General features: G+C 35.7%; 1 long non-coding RNA gene across 2 annotated transcripts; it reads right to left on the bottom strand.

The window, feature by feature from the left end:
* Positions 1 to 5,142: 5,142 nt before the first annotated feature.
* Positions 5,143 to 23,403, bottom strand: LOC144368174 (uncharacterized). 2 transcript variants are annotated; one of them, XR_013427945.1, is made up of 3 exons: positions 23,196 to 23,403; positions 14,678 to 14,762; positions 5,143 to 7,695 (listed from the first exon to the last, which is right to left on the bottom strand). It is a non-coding gene; the product is annotated as an uncharacterized LOC144368174 (long non-coding RNA). The 2 variants fall into 2 exon arrangements; XR_013427946.1 differs by lacking the exon at positions 14,678 to 14,762.
* Between the last annotated feature and the right edge of the window lie 11 nt (positions 23,404 to 23,414).

The following is a 23,414-nucleotide window of genomic DNA, read 5'->3' as shown; positions in this document are numbered from 1 at the left end:
TCAGAAACAATAACTATGCTAATTCTTTCATTTGCTTTTCACTGGAACATAGGTTTTTTTTTTTGTTGTTGTTGTTTTACTTTGTTTTAAAGCTAACCTTCATAGTAAAATATTTTTGTTTCAGTATACCTTCAATTGTCTTTGAGTGGACTTTCCCTTTTGTCCTTGTTTCTCTGTTTTTATTTTTGCTACTCCTTACCACACTATAGAGACACAGCTCTTTTCCCTGCTTTCAAAGAATATATTATGCTGACTTACCTTCACTCTTCCCTGTGGCTCACCTCTGATTCTTATTATTTATTGATGGAACTGTAGCTGAACTGATCAATGGAGCAGCCGCTGATTTTCATGGTACCGAAAGGAAACAGATCAAGTTCAGAGATTACTTGGGGCCTGTGGCTGGCAGTGGAAGAAGGGGCAGCCAAGAAGTCAAGGCCCTTGGGCCCCACTGGAGTGATCAATCCATCAGATCCTACAGGATTCCAGTCTATAAATCTTAAACTGCTTTTGAATCCACTCCTCGTTGATATCTGAAAGAAGGTACTGTGGAAAGAGCTTAAATTTTGAAATTAAAAAAAAAAAAAAAACCTTGGTACTACTTTACTTGTTTTGTGTCTTTAAGTCTCCTTCTTCTTCAATAATAACAATTTTATTTGTGATGTGTGTTGAAAATCAAACCAAATTAAGTCAACAGCTTAAATAAACTAAATGGAATAGCATACACGTGCCTCACACATGTCAGGCAAGTGCTCTACCACTGTGCCACAACCCCAGCCCTAAGTTACATATCCTTTCTAAAACTTGGTATTCTATCTGTAAAATGCAACTTAAAACCATTTACCAGGATTAAGGTTAACTGAAATAATGAACATAAAATTCAAACAAATTAAAAAAAAATAAAATAAAACTATATTGTAACAGGCTCTTAGAAAGTTTTTTTTCCTATGATCCTGCTTTTGACTTGACAGTTCTGTATTCTTTTAATTTAATGATGAACATTTAATTTCTGATGAAGGCATACTGGAGAGAACATGAATGAGTTATTAAGATATTTTTAGACAAGTTGATTTTCATTAATAAAATAAATTATTCTAGATCATATCACATAATGTCATTTTGAAATAAACTGCAATATACGTAATAATGAGGTATTAATAACTAAAAAGTCAAGAGATTTGTTCTGAGTTAATCTTATGAATGCTTTGTTTATATGATTTGGTATACTGAGTTTTTGTTTAGTAAATTCATACAGTAAAATTCACAAACTTTAATTGTAGAATTGGAGAGGTTTTGACAGTATATACACCCTGGAACCAGAAACCATTCAAGACTATTACCCCAGAAAGTTCCTGACAACACTGTTCCAGTCAAGCCTCATGCCCTATAGATTTGCCTGTTTTAAAATTTCACATAAAAGTGATCAAACAGTATTTATTCCTTTGTGTCTTACTTCTTTTGATCAATGTTTGTGATATCTACCATCTTTCGATGTGTGTCAATTCATGTTTTAAATGCTTATAGTATACTATTCCATTCAGTTTATGATGTTGACCTAATCTTAAGTGTCACACCAACTTCTAATGTGTATATGAATTCCAAATTCTTTGTTAATGATCATGGTTAAAATAGACAAATGAACAGAAACTGTGAATATAATTTTAGTTTCCATGTTTTATTTTAGATGGTCTAAGGCTATTGTATAATAAACAATGTCGTAGGCCTTTGTCTCTCTCTGATTCCTGAGAGGTAGGCCCTAAATCCTTGAAATTTCCTCATGAAAGGAATGTCTTTATTATTTATGGTGGGCTAAAAATAGTTCATTATTTTTAATAACTTATTTTCATTGACACATACTAATTGTACATATTAATGGAGTTCAGGAGGTATTTTTATACATGTATACAGTGTGCACTGATCAAATCCAACCATCCTTTTTCCAACCCTGTTCCCAGCATACCCTTCCCAATCTCTAATAACCATTGTTCTACTTTCAGATCAACTTTTCATATGAGAACATGCAGTACTTGTCTGTGTCTGTCTTATTTCACTTATCATGATGTTCTCCAGTTCCACACATTTTGCTATGACAGAATTTTATTCTTTAAGGCTAAATAATACTCCATTGTGTATATATATATATATATATATATATATATATATATATACTATGTTTTCTTTATCCTTTCAAATGTTGATGGACATGTAGGCTGATTCCATATCTTACCTATTGTGCATAGTGCTGCAATAAACATGGGCATGCAAGTATCTCTTTGGTATGCTGATTTCATTTCCTTTAAATATATATCCAGAAGTGGGATAGCTGGGCCATATGATAGATGTATTTTTAGAGTTTTGAGAAACGCCTATAGTGACTCATTTATATTCCTAACAGTATATGAGTACCCTTTTCTCCTAATCCTCACAAGCACTCACAAGCATGTTGTTATTATTCTTATTATTATTAATAATAACCATTCTAACTGGGGTAAGATGGTATCTCATTATAATTTTGATTAGTTTTTCCCTAATGGCTAATAATAATGAGCATTTTTTTCACATATTTGTTGGCTATTTGTATTTTTTCTTTTGAGAAGAATCTATGTAGATAATTTGGCTATTTTTAAACTGGAAATTACTTGTTTTGTTATTGAAGATTTTTTTTTCTCATTATTTTTATTGGTGTATTGTAGGTGTGCATAATGATGGGATTTGTTACATATTTATACATGCACACAATATAACAATATAATTTGGCTAACTCACTCCCAGCACTTCCCCTCTCCTTTTCCTCCTCCCATCCTCTGGTTCCTTGCCTCTATTCTGCTGATTTCCCTTTGATTTTCATGAAATCACTCCATATTACTTTTCCTTTTTCTTCTCTACTTTTCATATATGAGAAAAAATATATGACCCTTGACCTTCTGAGTTGGCTTATTTTGCTTAACATGATGATCTCTAGTTCTATCCATTTTCTTTATGGCTGAGTAAAACTCTATGCTATATATGTACCATATTTTCTTTATCCATTCATTCACTAATGGACACCTAGGTTCATTCCATAGTCTGTTCTGAATTGATATACTATAAACATGGGTGTGCATGTATCACTCTAGAATGATGACTTTAATTCTTTAGGATAAATACCAAGGAGTGATATACCTGGGTTATATGGTGGTTCCATGCCTAGTCTTTTGAGGAGACGCCATACTGATTTCCACAGTGGTTGTACTAATTTAAAATCCCAACAACAGTGTAAAAGTGGTCCTTTTTCTCCATATTCTCTCCAGCATTTACCTATATATGTGTATATATGTGTATGTGTGTGTGTGTGTGTAATATGTATACACATACACACACAAACACACACACACATAATCTGTAAATTCCTCCTTCCAGTAGTATGGCCTTTCTTTCTTTCTCTTTCCTAATTTCTCTGGCTAAAGTTCCTAGTACTACATTGAATAAAGACAGTGAAAGTGGACACCTTAACTTGTTCCAAAGAATTCAGAGGAAATGTTTTCAGTTTTTCTCCATTCAGTATGATGTTAGCTATGGGTTTGCTACATATAGTTTTTGTTATTTTGGGGTATGATCCTTCCATACTTACTTTGCTCAGGCCTTTTATCATAAAGAGACATCAAATTTTATTAAATGATTTTTATTTTTCTCATTCTATTGAAATGATCACTTTTTTTATTCTTCATTCTGTTGATGTGATGTATATTGAAACATCCTTGTAGCTAGGGATGAAATTGATTTGATAGTGGTGAATGAACTTTTTTTTTAGAGAGAGAGAGATAATTTTTTTAATATTTATTTTTTTTAGAGAGAGATCTTTTAAATATTTATTTTTTATTTTTTTTTTTTAGTTTTCAGTGGACACAACATCTTTATTTTATGTGGTGCTGAGGATCAAACCCAGCGCCCAGCACATGCCAGGCGAGCGCGTTACCGCTTGAGCCACATCCCCAGCCCAGTGAATGATCTTTTTTGATGTGCTGTTGAATTAAATTTGCTAGAATTTTGTTGAAATCTTTTTCCTAATGTTCCTAATACTGGATATTGGCCAGTATTTTCATTATTGTTGTGTCCTTGTCTGATTTTGGCAACAGAGTATAGAATGAGTTTGAAATGATTCCTTCCATTTCAATTCTTTGGACTATTTTGAGAAGAACTGGCATTAGCTCTTCTTTAAAAGTTTGGTAAAATTTAACAGTGTTGCCATCTGGTTCTGAGCTTTTCCTAAAGATAGTTTTAACACAGTGTCTCATGATAGAGGTTAGATAGGTCAGAAAGACCAACCATTTTGGGACTTTAAGCCATGTAGTAATAGCCTGATTGACAGGAGGAGAGGATATATAGAGATTGAGTTCAACTGTATGGCCAATGATCCAATCCTATATACATAATAAAACCCCATAAAAACTCTGGACACCAAAGATCAGGTGACTTCCCTTGGTTAATGAATGCCACATATCAATGTTTTCAGGAGTGTACCATGCTCTTTCTTTATGGGGGGAGAACATGTAATCCTCACTTTCAGTGCCCAGATTCATTGGTTGGTTCTGATTTGTACCCTTTTTTGCTATAATGAAACTACTATAATTATAGTGTTCTCCTGAATTCTGGGAGTTGTTCTAGTCAATTATTGAAACAGAGGGGATCATGGGGACTCCCCAAATGTGTTTCTAGCTAATCAGAAGAAAGTGTATCTCTGGAAAGCCCTAAGCTTTGCAGCTAATATTAGAAATGGGGGCAATACTTCAAACTGTGCCCCTAAACTATGACATTTGTCCAACTCTGGGAAGTGTCAGAATTACATCACAAAGTCTTTATCACATTTATTGTAACTGGTGGTCACATGTGTCTTGAGCTACTTCCATATAGCTCTAAGTTCATATATGAATTGTGATAATTTTTGTTTATTTAGTTTTTTTAATGTGGTGATGGGATAGAATCCAGTGCCTCATGTGTCCTATAGTTTATAGATAAGAGCAAGCGCTCTTATCACTGAGCCACAACCCTAGCCCTGAATTGTGATAATTTTTAAAGGACAGACCTACTTTGCATCATATAATGAGGGGGGGAAACAATATAATTGTATATAGAGTATTTCTGAAGGAAATCAAATATCAAGTATAATTTTCATTTAACAAAGTTTATTAAGTATATTCCAGAGGCATAGTCTAGTTGTTGAGATACAAGATAAAACACAATTCTTGTCAGGGAGATTACATACAGTACAGCAAGACTCAACACAAATCATTACCAGCACCACTTAATAAAGATATTGTGTCCGTCTACAACTAAAAATATTTTTAAAAATTAATCAGAGCCATAAAAAATGACAGAGGAAGGATGACAATGTTAGATGAGTGAACAGGAAAATAAAGCAAAGACATGGCAGTCACACATCAGGACTGAAATATGAGAACAGAGCAGGGGATAGTGAGAAGGAAAGGTAAGATGGGAAAAGAGGGTAGCATGCAAGGTGGAGAGTGGAATGCCTCCTAAGACCTGATCTAAAGTCGGCCAGTACACAAGGGAAACAAGAACTGTGGTTAGACAGAAATACTGGGGCCACATTATAAAATGGCATTGTTGTGGTTTAGATATGAGGTATCCTCCAAAACCTTCTATGTGAAGCAAGACAAGAATATTCAGAGGTGAAATGATTGGGTTGAGAGACTTAACTCATTAGTGAATTAATATGCTGATGGGATTTTTTAATATTTATTTTTTAGTTTTAGGTAACACAATATCTTTATTTTACATTTATGTGGTGCTAAGGATGAAACCCAGTGCCTTGTGCATACTAGGTGAACATTCTACCACTGAGCCACAACCCCAGCCCCTGCTGATGGGGATTAACTGAGTGGTAACTGAAGGCAGGTAGGGTGTGGCTGAAGAAGGTGGGCACTGGGGGTGCCTTTGTGTTGTATATTGTATATCTGGCAAGTGGAGTCCATCTTTCTCTCTCTGCTTCCTAATGTGATGATGTCTTGAGCCACTTTCTTAAGACACATTGTGTCATACTCTTACATATATTTCATCTCTAACATAATTGAAAAGCAATGAAAGATTTCAAATGCAGGAATAAGATAACCAAAGATGCTTCAGAAAATAAACATTTGGGAGAAGTGAGGAAGAGATTAAATATCTAGAGACTAAGATCAGCCTTAGTGATGAGGCATTTGTGGAGGAAAACAATAAGGCCTTGGAATTAGGACAAAAAGAAGAATTAAAGTAAAACTGGATTAGATCTCATTGAATTTGAAAGGATAACTAGGGAGGTATTATTGGTTTTGATTGCACTTCTCTTTACTGAACTCATCAGGAAAAAAAAAAGCAGACACATCAGGAGAAGGAGTTCATTTTTGCACACATTGAGATGTTACGGCACATCTAGGTATAACAGACACTCAGATGAGCATATAGAGTGGCAGCTCAGGAAAGAAATCCCAAGTTAAAACACAAACCACAACTGGATTGATGGACTGAGTCAAATGCTACAGAGAGATCTAGTAGTAGAATATCTCCTTCTTGAGATCACTGCAAGAACAGTTTCATTGTACTATGAATGGAAATCAGATAAAATGAATTAAGAAAACAATGGGAATAAAGAATTTGAGATGATTGCTGAAGCCATTTTCAAAATGCTTCTGTGAAGAGAAGGAAAAGACTTGGGAAATGGCTACAAGAAGACAATGATTAGAGGAAGATTCTCCTATTAGATGGTGGCAGAGGTGCTGAAGGAAGAAAGCTACTGGGGATGGAGAAGCTGTAATTATGGGAGAGGATAATAGATGAAGGAAGGTCTCTGGGAAAGCAAAAGTAATTCAGAAAAGAAGTACAGGGATATATGTTTAAAAAGATGAGGAATATTGGGTAACCAAAAACAAAACAATGATGAGAGAAGACACCAGAGAGAATAATTATAGTTACAACTTCAATATAAACTAGTTATAGTGACAGTGAATTCACTAACAATGGACATCCCATTAAGCCTGCTAAAATTGATATAAACAAGCAATAATTTATGTACATTATAAAGGGATACTATGCACAAATTTCAAGATCAAAGAGTAAGCAATTTCCACAGCATGTTTCCTTTTCCAGGAATTATTAAAATGGGCTACCGTGAAGGTATATTTACAATACTTTAAATTAGCAATCACTATTTATTTGTCTGCAATTTAAATTTATTCCTCTGCAAATTACAAGTTACCACATGATAGACTTTCAAGGATGCTTGCAACCTAGAAAATTAAATCCAGAATACTAAGTATCTACTCTATCTCCTTCATTCAAAAGAATTATTATTATTATTATTATTATCATCATCATCATCATCACTGTGTCCTAGATACTGTGAAAGTTGCAGAAATGAAGAAAACACTGCCTCTACCTCCCAAGTATACAAACTCCATTGGTAAACCTTCAAACAGTTATTACAGGAGGGTTTATTTGCTGAGATGTAGGAATGAGAACATAGAAAAGGAACCATTTATGTCTGCGAGTATAAGAAATGTTTCTTGGAGCACAGAGCATTTAAGCCGATTCTTGAAAATAAATAGGAATCCACCTGGCAGATGGTTTTGGCATGAAACACTTGACTTCAGGAGAGTGAGTTCAGCTCTCTGTGGCTGGAGTAAAAGGTGCACAACAGGAGAATGGAGAAATGATATTCAAAACCTAAAAAAAGAAAAAAAAGTATCTGTATACTATTCTAAGGAATTTGAAGTTTTTATATGCTATCACAGGAAAAAAATGAAAAAGTCCAGGAAACAGGATTCACAAAAGGAACTTACAGATGAGGTTCAAAAGAATTTCATTAAACGAACAATTTTAAGGATATTACATAATCTCTTTAATGAATTTTTTTGTTTTTAAAAAATATTTTCAGTTGTATATGGACATAATGCTTTATTTTGTTTATTTAGTTTTATGTGGTACTGGGGATAGAACCCAGGGCCTCATACATGCTAGGCAAGTTCTCTACCATTAAGCTACAACCTCAGCCACTTAATTAAATTTTTTATTAAAAAAATTGGTAGGAGGATACCAGGGATTGTACTCAGGGGCACTAAATCCTTGAGCCACATGCCCAGCCCTTTTTTGTATTTTTTATTTAGAGACAGTGTCTCACCAAGTTGCTTAGAGCCTCGCCATTGCTAAGGTCGGCTTTGAACTGGTAGTCCTCCTGCCTTAGCCTCCCAAGCTGCTGGGATTACAGATGTGCACCATGGTGCCCAGCATGAAATTTCTTTTTAGACAAAATTTATTTTTAGATAAAAATACTTTATAAAAGATGGATTAGGACTATACCTGAGAAAGAGAAACCAATTAGGAGGCTTCATAGTGTAGATAAGAAGTAACTGAGGCCAGAATTAAAACATGAGTACTGGGGAGGAAATATTTAGGAGCCAAAACTGATAAGACATAGCAGTTGATAGGCAGAGGGGTCAGAGAACTCTCCACAGTGACTCCTCTTATGATTAATCTAGGTAGAAAAGCCAGTGTTATATCAGTGCCACTGCAGTTCCAGCCGACAAATTTGAAGCAAAACTTTTGTATTAAATGGAATATAGTAAACGGAATCTCTATTAGTAGTAGTAAAATTTCAGTTATTCAGCATAACTAAAAAGTAATAAATCAGAACTTAATTATAAACATCAAAATTTGTGATAGATTTCAATAAAGGGATAAACTGAGGAGGACTGGCAGCTAGTCATATATATCTATACATAATGTGATAAGGCTAAATTTTTTCTGGGCCCTCAGGAACAGCAATTAGACTATAGCTTAATTAGTACCTTTAATAAATAGGAAAAAAATGAAAAAGTCCAGAAAACAGGATTCACAAAAGGAACTTATAGATGAGGTTCAAAAGAATTTCATTAACTAGTATGCTGTGTGGGAGACAGATATTTATTATGATGCCTTCTTATGTCTTATGTTGTACCCACAAACCTGTTTGGATGTATGTTCATTAAGTTATCTCCAAACTGATATCTGAAAGAAGAAATGTATTACTTGGAATACATATTACTTCTCTCTAAAATCTAACAGAAGTGGACAAAACGGTATTACAGAAACAGGTAAACATAACTAGTTCATTGCTAAGGTATTCTGAGTAACCTAAAATATCCAGTTAACACGTTTGTTAGAATGAAGACCATCTGCAATGCTGTCCCATCTGCAACCATTTGTGCATCTGACAATATTCAACCAATACAATCCAAGCAAACCATGACATAAATAAACATGTTACCTGGTGATCAGTATTCAAAACCATCAAGCATCCAGAGAGAACTCCCACATTCTACTTTGATATTATAAAGAAGTTAAAATTAGATGATGCTCTTAAAGCAATATTCAGTTTAATTAATCTTCCCCATACCACTTCCCTGACTGCTTGTCTCTCTCTTAGCATTTATTACTGGATAAGTTGTGTTATCCCAGCATAGCTATTAATGATATCTTCCTGTTATGGTATAAATATGAATTTCTCCAAAACATATGTAAGATAATGCAAAAATATTCGAAGGTGCAATGACCAGGTTATGAGAGCTTTAACCTAAACAGGGGATTGACCCATGAATATGGATAACTAAATGATAACTGTAGGCAGGTAGGGTATGAGTGGAAGAGGTCAGTCACAGGGGTATGAATTTAGGGTTTATATTTTGTCCCTGGTGAGCAAGGCTCTCCCTGCTCCCTTGTTGGCATGTCCTTAGCTGCTTTCCTCTGCCATATCCTTCCTTCTACCATGATGTTTTGCCTCATCTCTGGACCTCTCTAAAACTGTGAACCAAAATAAACTGTTCTTCCTCTACATTGTTCTTGTTAAGTCTTTTGGCCATAGCAATGAGAAAGCTAATGAAAACAGAAATAGGTATCAAGAAATCATTTCTATGACTAACCTGACCATGTGGTCCAAAAGCCTCTGTAACTGATTTGCAGGGGGGAGAATTTTGAAAAGAGATGCAAGTTGGAAAAGCTTTAGACTGTTGTAAGTAGACTTAATGGGCAATTCTGAAAGGAGCGCCAAAGACCAGAATACTGATCAGACTGTGAACAGTGAAATTTGGGCTCATGAAGTATCAGGGGAGGAGACTGTATTGGAAATTGAACTAGAGACCATTTATATTACATTTGGCAAAGAATTTGTCTGCATTTTCCCCATATCTTGAGACTTTAAATTTTGTGACAGTGAATTTAAAGGTGATGGATTAATCAGTTGGGGAAGGGAATTTCCAGGGAACACAGCATTAAGGCAGTGGCATGGGTACTGGTAGCAGCTTTTAGCCAAGTTTACTGACGTAACCAGGAGTAAAAAGCAGAGCAGAAAGATTTGAAAAACTTTCAATTTGTCCAGAAAAGTGTGACTAATATTGGGGCCAAAAAAGATATGGCCACTGAAGAGATGCTAAATACTTCACAATGAGACAATACAAAATATGGCTTGAAGGCATAAGGAATTGGCAAGACATACCATCTCAGGCTCAAGAATGTAAAAGTTCCTTGTAGAAGAGAACATGGGGGTACCCTACTTGCACAAGGAGGCCCAGCAAGTGGTGTCACTATGCTTAGCTGCCCAGGCACTTGGAGGCTGCGGTAGCCATAGTCTTAGGAAGCTTGGCTCCTGCTCAAGATGGTGTCAGACTTGGATGTCAGCCGTGTGGTGCTGGTTCTGAAGGAATGCAGGATGCTGGAGTTATGGGGGTCATGGAGGCTTCCAAGGAGATTTCAAAAGAAGATCTGGGAGGCCAGGCAAAGTGTAGCAGGGTCAGAATCCCTGTAGGCTGCTTCTGAGACAGGAGGCAGAGAAGGACAGAATTGTCTTGAGAAAGAAATAAAGTTGCAAATGGAGACCCCCACAATGAAAGGATGCCAGTAAAATGGGATGCCTGCTGAGGAAAGCTGCAGGAATCAAGTAGGAACAAGCCAAGAGAGGTCACGTGGGCTGTAACCAACAAGGCCATCAGGCAGAGCTACACAAGCCCTTTGAAGGAACATCAAATGCTAGACATAAAGCTATAGGACTTGCTTGCCCAGTTGGATTTTGTCTTGCTTTGGTCCCATCCCTTCTTTTTATTCCCCTATTTTTCTAAATAAAAAGTTTTACTCTGGGCCTTGATATATTGGATATATGCAACTCAGTTTTTATCTTTATAGTGGGGAACATCTAAGAGTTTGCCTACAGTCTCAGAGGAAACGTTGAATCTGGGTTGGAATTTTGGGCAATGATGGAATTGTTAGGGCTGTATAGATTCTTGAAAATGGACTAAATGCATTAATGCTTTGGGAGATGGGCATGAGTTTTTAGGGCCTGGGATGGAATGTTATGGCTTAGATATGAGGTGCCCCCCCCAGAAGTTCATATGAGGGACAATGCAAGAATGTTCAGAGATGAAATGATTAGATCATGAGAGTTTCAACCTAATTAGTGGGTTACTCCACTGGTATGTATTATCTGGGTTTTAACTGTAGGCAGGTAGCTGTGACTAGAAGAAGTAGGTCTCAAGAGGTATGCCTTAAGGGTTCATGTTTTCTCCCTGGTGAGCAGAACTCTTTCTCTGCTTCTTTGTTTCCATGTCTTTCTGCCTTACCTTAGGCCGGGTGCTACTGAGTCAGCTGACTAAACCTTAAAAGCTGTGAGCCGAAATAAACTTTTCCTCTCCATGTTATTCTGATCACATCTTTTAGTCATAGAAACAAGAAAGCTGATGAAAATATTTCCTCAGTTGAATATAATCTCTGGATGGTAGATGGTGACTCATGCTTCTCTATCCTGAGTACATAGCACATAGCCTTTAGCCTAACACTTAATAAACATCTGTTGGATTGAACAAGGTACAACTGAAGCCAATTAGGCATCATAGAGCTTCAAATAAGTTGTGTAAAGTATTAAGTTGAATCTTTGCATGTGTTGAAACACATGCATGTGAAAGAATCTGTCAAAAATGTGATTCATCAAACATAAGTAACTAGCATTCAGAATCATTTCAGGAAGGGAGTGTAAAAGTATTTCAAATGTTTTACTGAAATAATAATCTCAACTCTAATTGCCTATTTATTTCTGTGTCTAATTGGTTGCAAGGGAAGAATGACCCCATAGTCCATTTCAATTTTCTTGCAAATTTGACCAAGAAATGTATATCTGTACTCTTCAAAGGTTAAAATACCCCTAAAAGGGCTAACAGAGACCTTTTTAAGAAATATTTCTTTATGATTTTAAACATTATTGAACTGAAGGCAGAGTACTGTTATTTTGGATTGACATAAATTTCTAAAAGTTAAGAAGCATGTTGCAGTTGAGATCACCATCAGGTTTTGACCAAGCCCTGCCTTTTGTTTATTTATGTTCTTGTTTATTTATGTTCATGATCATCATTCTGATATGGATTTTAAATGTCTACCAAAGGCTCATATGCTAAATGGTTTGTTGCCAGCCTGTGGCACCATTGGGAGGTGGGAGGAAATGGGCCCTAGTGGAAGTAAGTTAGGTCCTTGCGGGAGTACCCTGGAAGGGTATATAGGGACCCACATCTCCCTCCTTTGCTTCCTTGCCACCATGAGATGGAGCAACATCTTCTGCTACATGTTTCTACTCTGATGTATTTTCTAAAGCAATGTGGTCAAGTGATCATGAACTAAAATTGCTAAAATTGTGAGCCAAATACGCTTTTCCTTTTTATAACCACAGCAACAGTAAGTTGACAAACAGTCATCTCCATTGATTTCTTCAATCAACATATCTCAACTTACTTTGCCATTGAGTATATAAATCATTACAATAGCATATCAAATCACTTTCCTGTTTCTAGTCTCTGCCCTGTTGGTTCATTAGCATATCTTTACTTGCCTGTTCTTGTTACAGGTAGTACTTTCAGCAAAATATTTTACAAATATTCATTTAATATCCAATATCAGTTGAGCACTATATAGATGTTACAGAGAACACAAAGATAAAACATTGCCTGTGTCCTTAAAATCTAGTCTAACTAGAAAAATAACATGTAAGAACACTAACATTTTAAAATAAATCAATGAAATGTTAAAGGAAATCAAAAGATAAAAGAAGGAAAAAAATCATTATTTAGGTGAAGTGAGAAAACACCATGAATGAAGGGCTTCTGAACTAAAATTAAAGGATAGGATTCCCATGAGATAAAGTGGAGAAGGAGTATTAGAAGTATAGGCAACAATATTAAGTAAAGGGCAAAAATGGAAGTTGAGACAGTCAGGAAGCAAGAAAACAAAGCAGATGAGATCACATGATTGAAGAAACTAAAGACTGTAAATTACTGGGGCAAGAATCTCACAATAGGCTGCCCAAAGAAGACCATCAAACAGGGGCATAGCAGGTGATCAATTATAGTTCAAGAAATAGGCAACTGGGGCTGGGGATGTGGCTCAAGTGATAGCACGCTCGCCTGGCATGCGTGCGGCCCGGGTTCGATCCTCAGCACCACATACAAACAAAGATGTTGTTGTGTCCACTGAAAACTAAGTAAGTAAATAAATAAATAAATATTAAAAAAAAAAAAAAGAAATAGGCAACTGGTCACCAGGCTGCCTCAGTTGAATGGGCTGTACCCAGTCTATGTAAATGGCACCTACTGAAGTTATTTCAATAACTTGCTCAGAAGGGCTCAGTGACCTTGACAGTTTCAGAAAACTAAGTGTCTATTCAAGGAGGTCTAGCTATGCAGAAGAGAACTCACTCAGAGGTAAGGGTTACAGAGATGTAGGGGTAGGTGTTACCTCTCTGAAGGTGTTGCCTCTCTGAAGGCAAATCTGCTGTAAAGTTCAGTTTCTTGAAATAACAGGGCAGAGATACAGGCGGTGATGACTATGTTCAAGGCAAGGAACTCTATTACTGAGAACACTGGCAGGGCCAGATAGAAGCACAGGGAATAGGAAAATGAATAATGTCTGAGTGCTACAAATATCAGAATCAATGTCATCCTGAGTAATTTTTACATAAACACTTTCTCATGGCTTCTCTGCTTAACAGAAGGAATGGCCTGGTGTGGTGGAATACACTTGTTATCCCAGTGACTGGAAAGGCTGAGGCAGGAGGATTGCAAGTTTCAGACTAGATTCACTAGTTTAGTGAGATCCTCAGCAACTTAATGAGACCCAAAAGAAAAAAAAAAAAAGTGTTAGCAATGTGGCTCAGTGATAAAGCACCAGTGGCCCTAGAGACCTACACTGTTAATGCCCCAAACACCCCCAGTCTACTAATAGGGTTTAATGGTCATAGAACAAAATAATTAGGAACTAAAAGATGTCATCACATTGTTAGTTATAACATTTTAGTTACATTATAATTTTTAAATATTTGAGTTTTAGCTTAAAAATACAGAGTTTTTGAGCACCAAATATTCCAATTGCAAATTCACTTTTTTTAAGGTGTGCATTTGGAGAGGTGGTCCTGAAATGCAATTTCACCCAAGAACACATACCAATTATTTAACACTAACTGGCCAAAGAGAATGTTTGGTAATAATACTAGCTAATGTTGACTTTGTACTATATTGCAGGTCTTTTAATATACACTTATATTATCACATTTATTCCTCCTGAAGCTTGTAAAAGTAGTATACTACTTAATATATTACAAGTAGTAATTTATAAAGATAGCTAACACTTATTGAATACTTACTGCTTTCAGTTTGAATATATGTGTCTCCCAAGGGTTTGTGTGTTCAAAGCTTGTTCCTCAGTGTGGTCATGAGGGGATGGTGGAACTTTTAAGAGGAAGAAAGGAGTTAGGTTATTGGGGATACTGCCCTTGTAAAGAATTAAGGTAGTTCTCATGAGTTGTTAGAAAAGAGTAAGCCTGACCCCAGAATCCCTCCCTGGTATCCTGTCAGACTATGTGATCTCTTCCTCTCTCACCATGATGCTGTCTGCCATGTTACAACCTAGTGAAGTGGCTCCTCACCAGAGCACAGCAGATGCTGGCACTGTGCTCTTGGACCTCCAGAATTGTTAACTAAGTAAACTTCTTTTCTTTATACATCACCAAGCCTCACCTATTTTGTCATAGCAATGAAAAATGGATTCATATACTTCTGAAGCACAAAACTACTCAAAGTATTATGAGATAATGACAGTCCTATGAGATAAATACCCTTATTTTCCTGCATTTTACAGGTGACACGATTAAGTGTTCAAGAACTTTCCTAAGGTCACATTGCTTGTAAGAATTCATGTAGTCTGAGTTGAAAGCCTGGCCCCTTAACCACTGCTTTTTGCTGCTTCTGCAATTGGAATGAATGTTTACTCCAGGCACACATATACCAAAAACACTACTGATGAAATTCTATCAGGTATTATTTAATGAATACCAGAAAAGAAGCAATAGCCACAAGCAAAGATATGATTAAAATACATTTCATATGAGTCTGAATTCCAATAAACTTTTATTTTTAGAATTTAATAAGCTCTGATATAAGATGTTAAAAACTGTTATGCTATTTCATTCTGACAAAAGGAAATACTACTACAAAACAAACAAAAATTCAAATAAAGTAAGGATATAAGATTACAGTAAATCATATCTTATGTGTGTCTTGGAGTTAAAAATGCAAACCAAAATCCATTTTAAAAAATTAAGATTTTTATGAAATTCTGTAACTTGATATACAGAGGTTGAAAAATTTCAAGATTTATGATGAAAATAAAATCATTCTAAGTATCATAAGAGACCATATTACTAAATCTGAAGAATAAGTCAAGGACCTTTCAGTTTACTAATATAAAATAACAATAACAATGTGCATGATTTATTTAAAAGTACTTATATTTTATTTATACTAATTTTGAAGCCCAAGAAATTTCTTATTGCTCACTACTTCATATCAAAATCTATTGACAGGAAAGATAGGAAAATGAAAACAGGAATAAGAGATGACATAGTGGGATTTAGAATCACAGAACAAAGTAAATAATTACAAAAACCCCACCTTGGCTGATTCCCGATTTAGTGTTCTTTCTATTTGAATCTACTTCTTCTACAGAAAGAAGACTAAATCCTAAAATGTGACTTAGAAACAACATGTCAAAAAAAAAAAAAGACAGAAAGAAAAACACATTTAGCTAACAGTTTTCATTTCCTGATAGCAAAAATAGTCCAATTCACCTATAACTGGCAGCAAGACAAGTATGCGAATATGAGGCATCCTGACTAGAAGTATTCTCTCTGTATTCATTTAGCACACATGTTCATTGGGGACACAGTAAGGCTCTTTTAAAGAGACTGCCTTATTTGCAAATATATTTACTCATCCTAAGTATAAACTCTGAACTTAAATGGTGGGGTGTGGAAAATACATACTTTTCCTTCAAATATAAATTAATTTACTTAGAAGTGGAATCAATTATTACTGACTAAAAACATTTTCATTCAGTACAAAGTATTTTATTAGTATTAAAGAATAAATTAATGAATAACTCAAGAATGACATGATTACATATGAGGCAGTCAATATTTCCAGTCATCAGAGAGCTGTAAATTACCACCTCAATGAGACACCCCTACATACCCAATAAAACAACAAAAAAAGGACTTGCAATACCAAGGGTTGATAAGAATATGAACAACTAAAATTCACATCTACTGCTGTTGGGAAAGGAAACTGTACAAACACTTGGAAAACTATTTGGCAAGATTATTAGAGTAAAAACACATATAATCTAAAAGTCAGTAATCCCACTTCTTAGACATAGAACCCAACAGAAACTGGGGCTTATGTACAACAAAAAACAGATACAACAATGTTCACAGCAGGTTTATTCATGTTAACCCCAAACTGAAACAATTAAATGTAGTATATTCGTATAGTGGAATCCTTAATGAAATGGAAAAAAAATGAACCACTGCTATACAAAACAACATGGATGAATCTCAGAAATACAAAGAAGCCAGATGTAAAAGACAACATTATCCTATGATACAATGTTTAAGAACAGGCAAAACTAATTTATGTTGTCAGAAGTCAAACAATGATCAACTGTGGGGAGGGGTGGGGCATTTATTGGAAGCGGCAAAAGGGAGTTTTGGGGTGCTGGAAATGTTCCATACTTTGATTTGGGTGACAGGTACATAATTTACACGTGTAAAATTTACATATGTAAAAATTCATCAAATTGTACTTAAGGGTTTATGGAGTTTATTATGTATAAGCTGTATCTCATTTTCTTTTTTTAAAAAAATGTTTTTAGTTGTGGATGGACACAATACCTTTATTTTATTTTTATGTGGTGCTGAGGATTGAACCCAGTACCTTCCACATGCAAGGCAAGTGCTCTACCACTGAGCTACAACCCCAGCCCTGTATCCCATTTTCAAGGTTTTCTTTTGCTTTAGTGGTTCATTTTTTGATGAGATTTATCCATGTTGTTTGTGTAGCAGTGATTTGTTCTTGTTCAGTACTGTATAATATAAATTTACTGTGATAATCTTTTTCATTTTTCTTGTAAATTTAAAAGATTTTTTTAATTTAATCTTTAGGTCCCAAATGAACTTTTTTTTTTGCTCACTGGTAGATTTTTTTTTTTTTTACCCATTTTCTACTTTAAATTGTAACAAACTGCCAGGCAATATTTCTTTGGTGCCAACCAAGTCTGTTGTGCTGAACATAATGACAGAATGATAGAACAAAGGCAGTTTTTCTCAGAAAGAGTTCCTTGGAACATAATGATTTTTACTTAAGATAGTTTTCCTTTGTGAATCAAGAAAATGTTATAAGTAGAACATTGGTCTATAATTCCTGAACAAAGTAAATGATTTCATGGAATTTATGTTGAAATCTGAAGAAGATGGATAAGGCTGACTCATAATTGGAAGAGACACTGTAGATTACCATAAACTTAATTTCAAACTCTTTATCCATATCTACTAATGTTTATTAAGCCTCAACTCATTGTTTGGCACTGCATTAAGCCCTTTATCTATAATTTTTTAAATTTATACTCATCATAATTCTATGAAGGATGATACTACTATCTCTACTTCACAGAAGCAGCAACTGAGGTTGAGAAAGGGAATGCACCAGAGTGGAAAGGCCTACACCATACCAATGTCTGAATGGCAACAAAATCTGAGTTCTCAACAATTATGCAATCCTCCTTCTGCCAAGTTCCTCCTGCCAAGAAACTTATTTATAATTAATAACCACATACATATGTACACTGATTCATTCAACATGCATTTATTGAGCATATGAGCCAGACACTGTTCTAAGTGTTTGCTCATATTAGTAAATAAAATGGAGAAGAAAAAAATTTTCCTGTCTTTGTGGAGTTTATATTCTAATAGAATATGGACAATAAAATTAATATAATAAATAAGTAAAGTATATACTTAGGTGGTGAACAGTCCCTATGGATGGGGGGGGATGAACAAAAAGTGATTAAAAATGCTGGTTGTAATTTTATATAGGATAGGACTCCTTGAGAAGATGAACCTTAGGCAAAGATTTCAGAAACTAGACACAGAAAGCCACAGAAGGCTGTAGTGGTTGAGAGCAGGGAGAAGAGTAGGAGGTGGGGGTTAGAGAAGTTGGGTGTTCTTACAGAGTCTATTTTGAGTGAAAGGGAACACCCACTCTCCTTTCCCCACCAGATATTGGCTATCTAAAATGTTTCCCTAAATAAAACTTAGAAGGACACCATATAGCTTTTTAAGCAAAGAGAAAGTAAAACTACGTATCCCTGACCCTACTTATTCAGTAATAGACTTGGAAGGAACTATTAAGGAAAAAATGGCTTAAAGAAAAAAAAGGTTTACACATATAGGCACATAAAGGAACATCTTGGGGAGCTACAAAAACAGGGCTTTCCGTGACTTTATTTCACCTGGTTACTCTCAATTTAATAAGCTAGAGTTAATAAAAATAATAAAATTTCCCATAGAAACTATCTCTAGATTGATTTTTTATTATTATTTGTGCACTTCACATCACATATTGTAAAATGTGATAAATAAGATCACTGAGTAAACAAAGTGACTTTTTTTCCTAGATAAATTAATGTATAATAAAGGTAACTTCAAAACTTTTTCAACCTTGGTAAATACAGTTTCTTCTCCTAATGCAACACTACCTTTAACTATCACTTATTTGTGAATTGTTAGAAAATAATGACTATCAATCAATTCAAGGTCTCTAGACTTTACGAATATTAATCAAGATTCCCTCTAACAAAGGCAACCTCTGGGAACATGTAGGTTAAAAGGCCAGCTTCAGAGTAAAATAATATTCTCTATTCACAATAAGGTCAGATGGAGTTTAGTCAGTCCCCCTGATGGCTTCTTTTCAATAGACAAACAACAAGCTCAAATAGAAAAATTGAAGGATGACTTCTTTTAGATAAGGTAATTATAATTCATTCAAAAGATAATGCAGCATTTCAACTGTTATTACTTTAAACTGAAAGTAGTTTATGATGTGCTTATGACAATGGAATGGAAAAGTCATCAATATTACCATCTTATGATTCTGTGTGTCTCTTGTATAACTGACTATCGCCTGAAGGTCTCAGACATAAGGAAGAAATTATTATAGTAATGGTACTGAAAATGAGTTACTGGAAAAGGTTATAAAAACACTTTAAATATCTTTCAAACCTTAGCACCACCAACAAAACAAAATAAAACCTTTCAGAAAATGCACAAATGTTCACCCTCAGGAATGATTTAGTATTGTCTTACCTGAAAGTAGGAATATGAGGCAGAAACTCTTCAGACCTCATTCATCTTTAGTATTCTTTAAATTCAAAACGGTTTTTAATTCATCCATTTTTTTTGGTCCTAAATTTGCCACTCTCTACAACCATCCTCTCCATATCTCTTCTGCTATCCATGAAACTTTAAATTTGCTATCAGAAAATCTGTATTCTGACTGCTTTCATTATCATTAAAGTAATGTTACAATGTGTTTTTAAAACTAATTGGAAATTGTTTTAAATTAAAAATTTTAAAGCCACACCTAAACTGGTGAAAAAATGATAAAATTTAATCAGCTACATGCCTAGATATGTTTTGTAAATCTGTTACCTAGAAAGAAGTTTATCCTTCAAGTAAAATACAATAATATACACATTGTTTGCAACACCCTTGGTTGATGTGTGATAAATACAGTAAACTGTTAACAACTATAGAACTTAGGAGGTAGCTATGTCATGTTTACTGTAAAGCTGTTTCAACTTTCTTATGTTTGAAAGTTTTCCTAATATTGTTAGAGAAAGTGTTAATCATATTTGAAACCTGTTTTAAATGGCAAAGGAGAAACACCTAATCTACAGCACAGTTCTGCACAAAATAAGAGGCAAAACTTTGCTGCTTATATTTGTTGAGCTGAGGAGGAACAAGATTGCCAAAAACCCTTTATTTTATCTATTCACCTCCAGAAAGATACACAAAATTTACACTCCTATTGAAAAATGAAGGCAGGTAGAAAGGTAGGTTTGTTGAGAACTCTATAGCCAAAGAAATTTCTTCTGGCTGAATTTTGAAGCATAAAAATAGAAATTTCCTTTGTCTCTAAATAAAGAATGTTTCAAATCCTTGCCTAAACAGAATAACTCCATTTACAGTATAGATTTATTTCCTAAAAGGCAATAAAGCATTCCTTTCTTTGGATTATTCTTTTTGGTAATGTCCTTTCATAGTAAAACTACTTAAGAATATTCAGACAAAATGTAAAGAACAAACACACAAAGAAATGACCAGCACACTGGAAATAATCTATTCAATGATGGGCACATGAGTTTATGTAGTATCAAAAGCTTTTCACCACAAATGGCTTCCAAAGTGGCAGGGGCAAGGCATGTTTATATGTGATATTCTAGTGATGACATTTTGGTAGTTACTTAGAACCTATTAACCCTATTTTCCTAAGATAGAAAACAAATTATAACTCCAATAAATTGCTCAGCTACTAGTGGATACACAATGATCAACTTATAAGCAAACATTTATTGAAAACTTTCTACATGCCAGGTAAGAGAATATGAACGTAGACTGATTTCATGAAAGTGCTGGTTTAGGAAAGAAGAAATACAGATGAACAGTTACAAAAAGACTTAAATTAACTGTTTATGTATAAAGTATAAAGAGGGGACATAACTCGGCTTAGAGGGTTGTAGATCTCTGAGAAGACTTTCTGAACTTAGTATTAAAAGAATGAGTAGTGGTTACCTACTCAGGAAAGAATAGGAGACAGTATTCCACACCCAGGAAGTAGCATAGAAGCAAAAGTAATAGGTTGTGGGCACTGAGCTATAGGCAGTTCAGTACTGCTGGAGAACAAACTTCTCTCTCCATAGAGAGATGAAGCTAGATAGAGAGGCAGTAACATCACCATTGATGATCCAGTGGGGATGTTAAGGCACCTGAACATTCTCTTGTCTTCACAAGGATTTTTAGAAAGGGAATGACATTTTTAGATTGTATCTTTACAGAACTCCCTAGCCTCTGAGAGAAGGCTGACCGCAAAGGAGACATGATGCCCAGCTAGAGGAGTGACAGAGTGAAGACCTGAACCAAGACAGAGAAAGTAGATATGGTTTCTATTGAGACAGACAAAAGTAACAGAATTGGTGACTTCCAAGTATCTAGGTTGGGTGACTGTATGAAGGACAATCCTGCCCCTCCCCTCCCACCAACATATTTAATACCAACAGAAAATCTCAAATAAAAGAGAAGATAATGAATTGCACTTTGGATGTGTTGAATTTGATACACCTCTGGGTTATCTAGGTGAAAATTTCCTACAAAAAGTTATATACTTGTCAAAGGGAAGAGGCCTGAATAGGAGTTTGAAATTTGAGTTGGCAAAATATTAGGAATAACCTAGAATTACATAAGTAGATTGTCAATTTGGGGGGTTTGTTTTTTTTTTTGTTGTTGTTGTTGTTTTATCATTCTTATAGATGTGTAGTGGTATCTCATTGTGATTTAAATTTTTATTTTCCTTAAGTCTGATGTTTACCTTCTTTTACAATGATTTTCTTCTATTCACATATCTTTCTTGGCTTCAATCTTTTTTCTTGGTTTTCAATCTTTTCCCACGTTTTTAAGTTAAGCTGTATTTTTAATATTATGAGAGTTCTTTACACAAGTCCGTTATCAGATCTATGCTCTGCAAATGTTTTCTCAGTGTGTAGCTTCATGGCATCTTTTGAAGTACATTTTCAATTTTTATTTTGTTTTCTTTTCTGCATAGTGCTTTTGATGTCATACTTAAGTCTTGACCCACCTGAGCGTGGTAGCGTGTGCCAGTAAGACCAGTGAAATACTGGCAACTCAGGAGGCTAAGGCAGAAGGATTACAAATTCAAGGCCAGCTTCAGGAGTGAGACCCTCTCTCAAAATCTCAAAATAAAAAGTAAACGAACTGGAGATGTGGCTCAGAGGTAAAGGCCCCCTTGGGTTCAACACCCAGTACCCCCCCCCATTTTTTTGTAGTAATGTAATATGGTGTGAGAAATAAATTAATGTAATGAAAGCAGACAGAATTAGGAAGAGTGTATATAGCATGAGAAGTATAAAGGGTGGGTTGAACTCAATACAAAAAGGCACAGGGCCCTTTCGAAGAAACACAAGGAAAATTCCTAACAAACAATAAATACTGTCTACCAAAATAAGCAATGAAAACTGTTGTTTTTAACTTAAGATGGCTAGTGAATTTAGGGACAACATTTTTATTCACAGCAAACCGATACCGGAACTATATCTAATCAACCTCTTTATAAGAATTCCCCCTGTGCAAGCACTTGAGATGAGCTCTGAAATCCCTAAGAACTCTTAAAGGTCATTTCTCTAGGTACAGAAGAGTCCGGGATTCCCGACACTTTCGATGACTAAGCCAGATCCTTGGGGGATTCCAGCCTCAGTTCTTGGGGACAGACCCAAGGAGTCACTGCCTCTGTGGGAAAATCAAGACTACACTCACCGCCGGGTTTGCCACTCTGACACCGCGCCTGCAGGCAGCGGCTTCAACTACCGAACCAGAGGGCGCGCATTAAAATCCGAGCGCTGGGGTAAACCCGGGGCAATTGAGGGGAGTCCCTCTCGTCCGTCAGCCCGCGCGAGGAAGGCGAACCAGAGGCGCAGGGCGGGGACCCGCAGCCCAACTCGGGTCGAGCTCCTCGTGTGCAAAGATCCACCGCACTTACCCCGGACCAGAAAGGGGATGTTTAAGTCACTGATTCGGAGCAACGAGTGTACGCGGGTTTTTTTTCCCCAGAAGTAGGCTGGGGGCGTTTGACCGACTGCCCCCGCCCAGTGACCTCTAGCCTTCCAACCGCGACAGCCCGCGAATCTCCAGCCTTGGAGTCCGGGTCCGGTGCCCCGCGACCAAGAGCTGGCTCTCCCACGCCTCCCGGCTAGTCGTA

Source organism: Ictidomys tridecemlineatus, chromosome 11 (assembly GCF_052094955.1).
Source record: "Ictidomys tridecemlineatus isolate mIctTri1 chromosome 11, mIctTri1.hap1, whole genome shotgun sequence".
In the NCBI taxonomy this organism is placed as follows: Eukaryota; Metazoa; Chordata; class Mammalia; order Rodentia; family Sciuridae; genus Ictidomys; species Ictidomys tridecemlineatus.
This window is presented reverse-complemented; position numbering and strand designations above follow the sequence as displayed.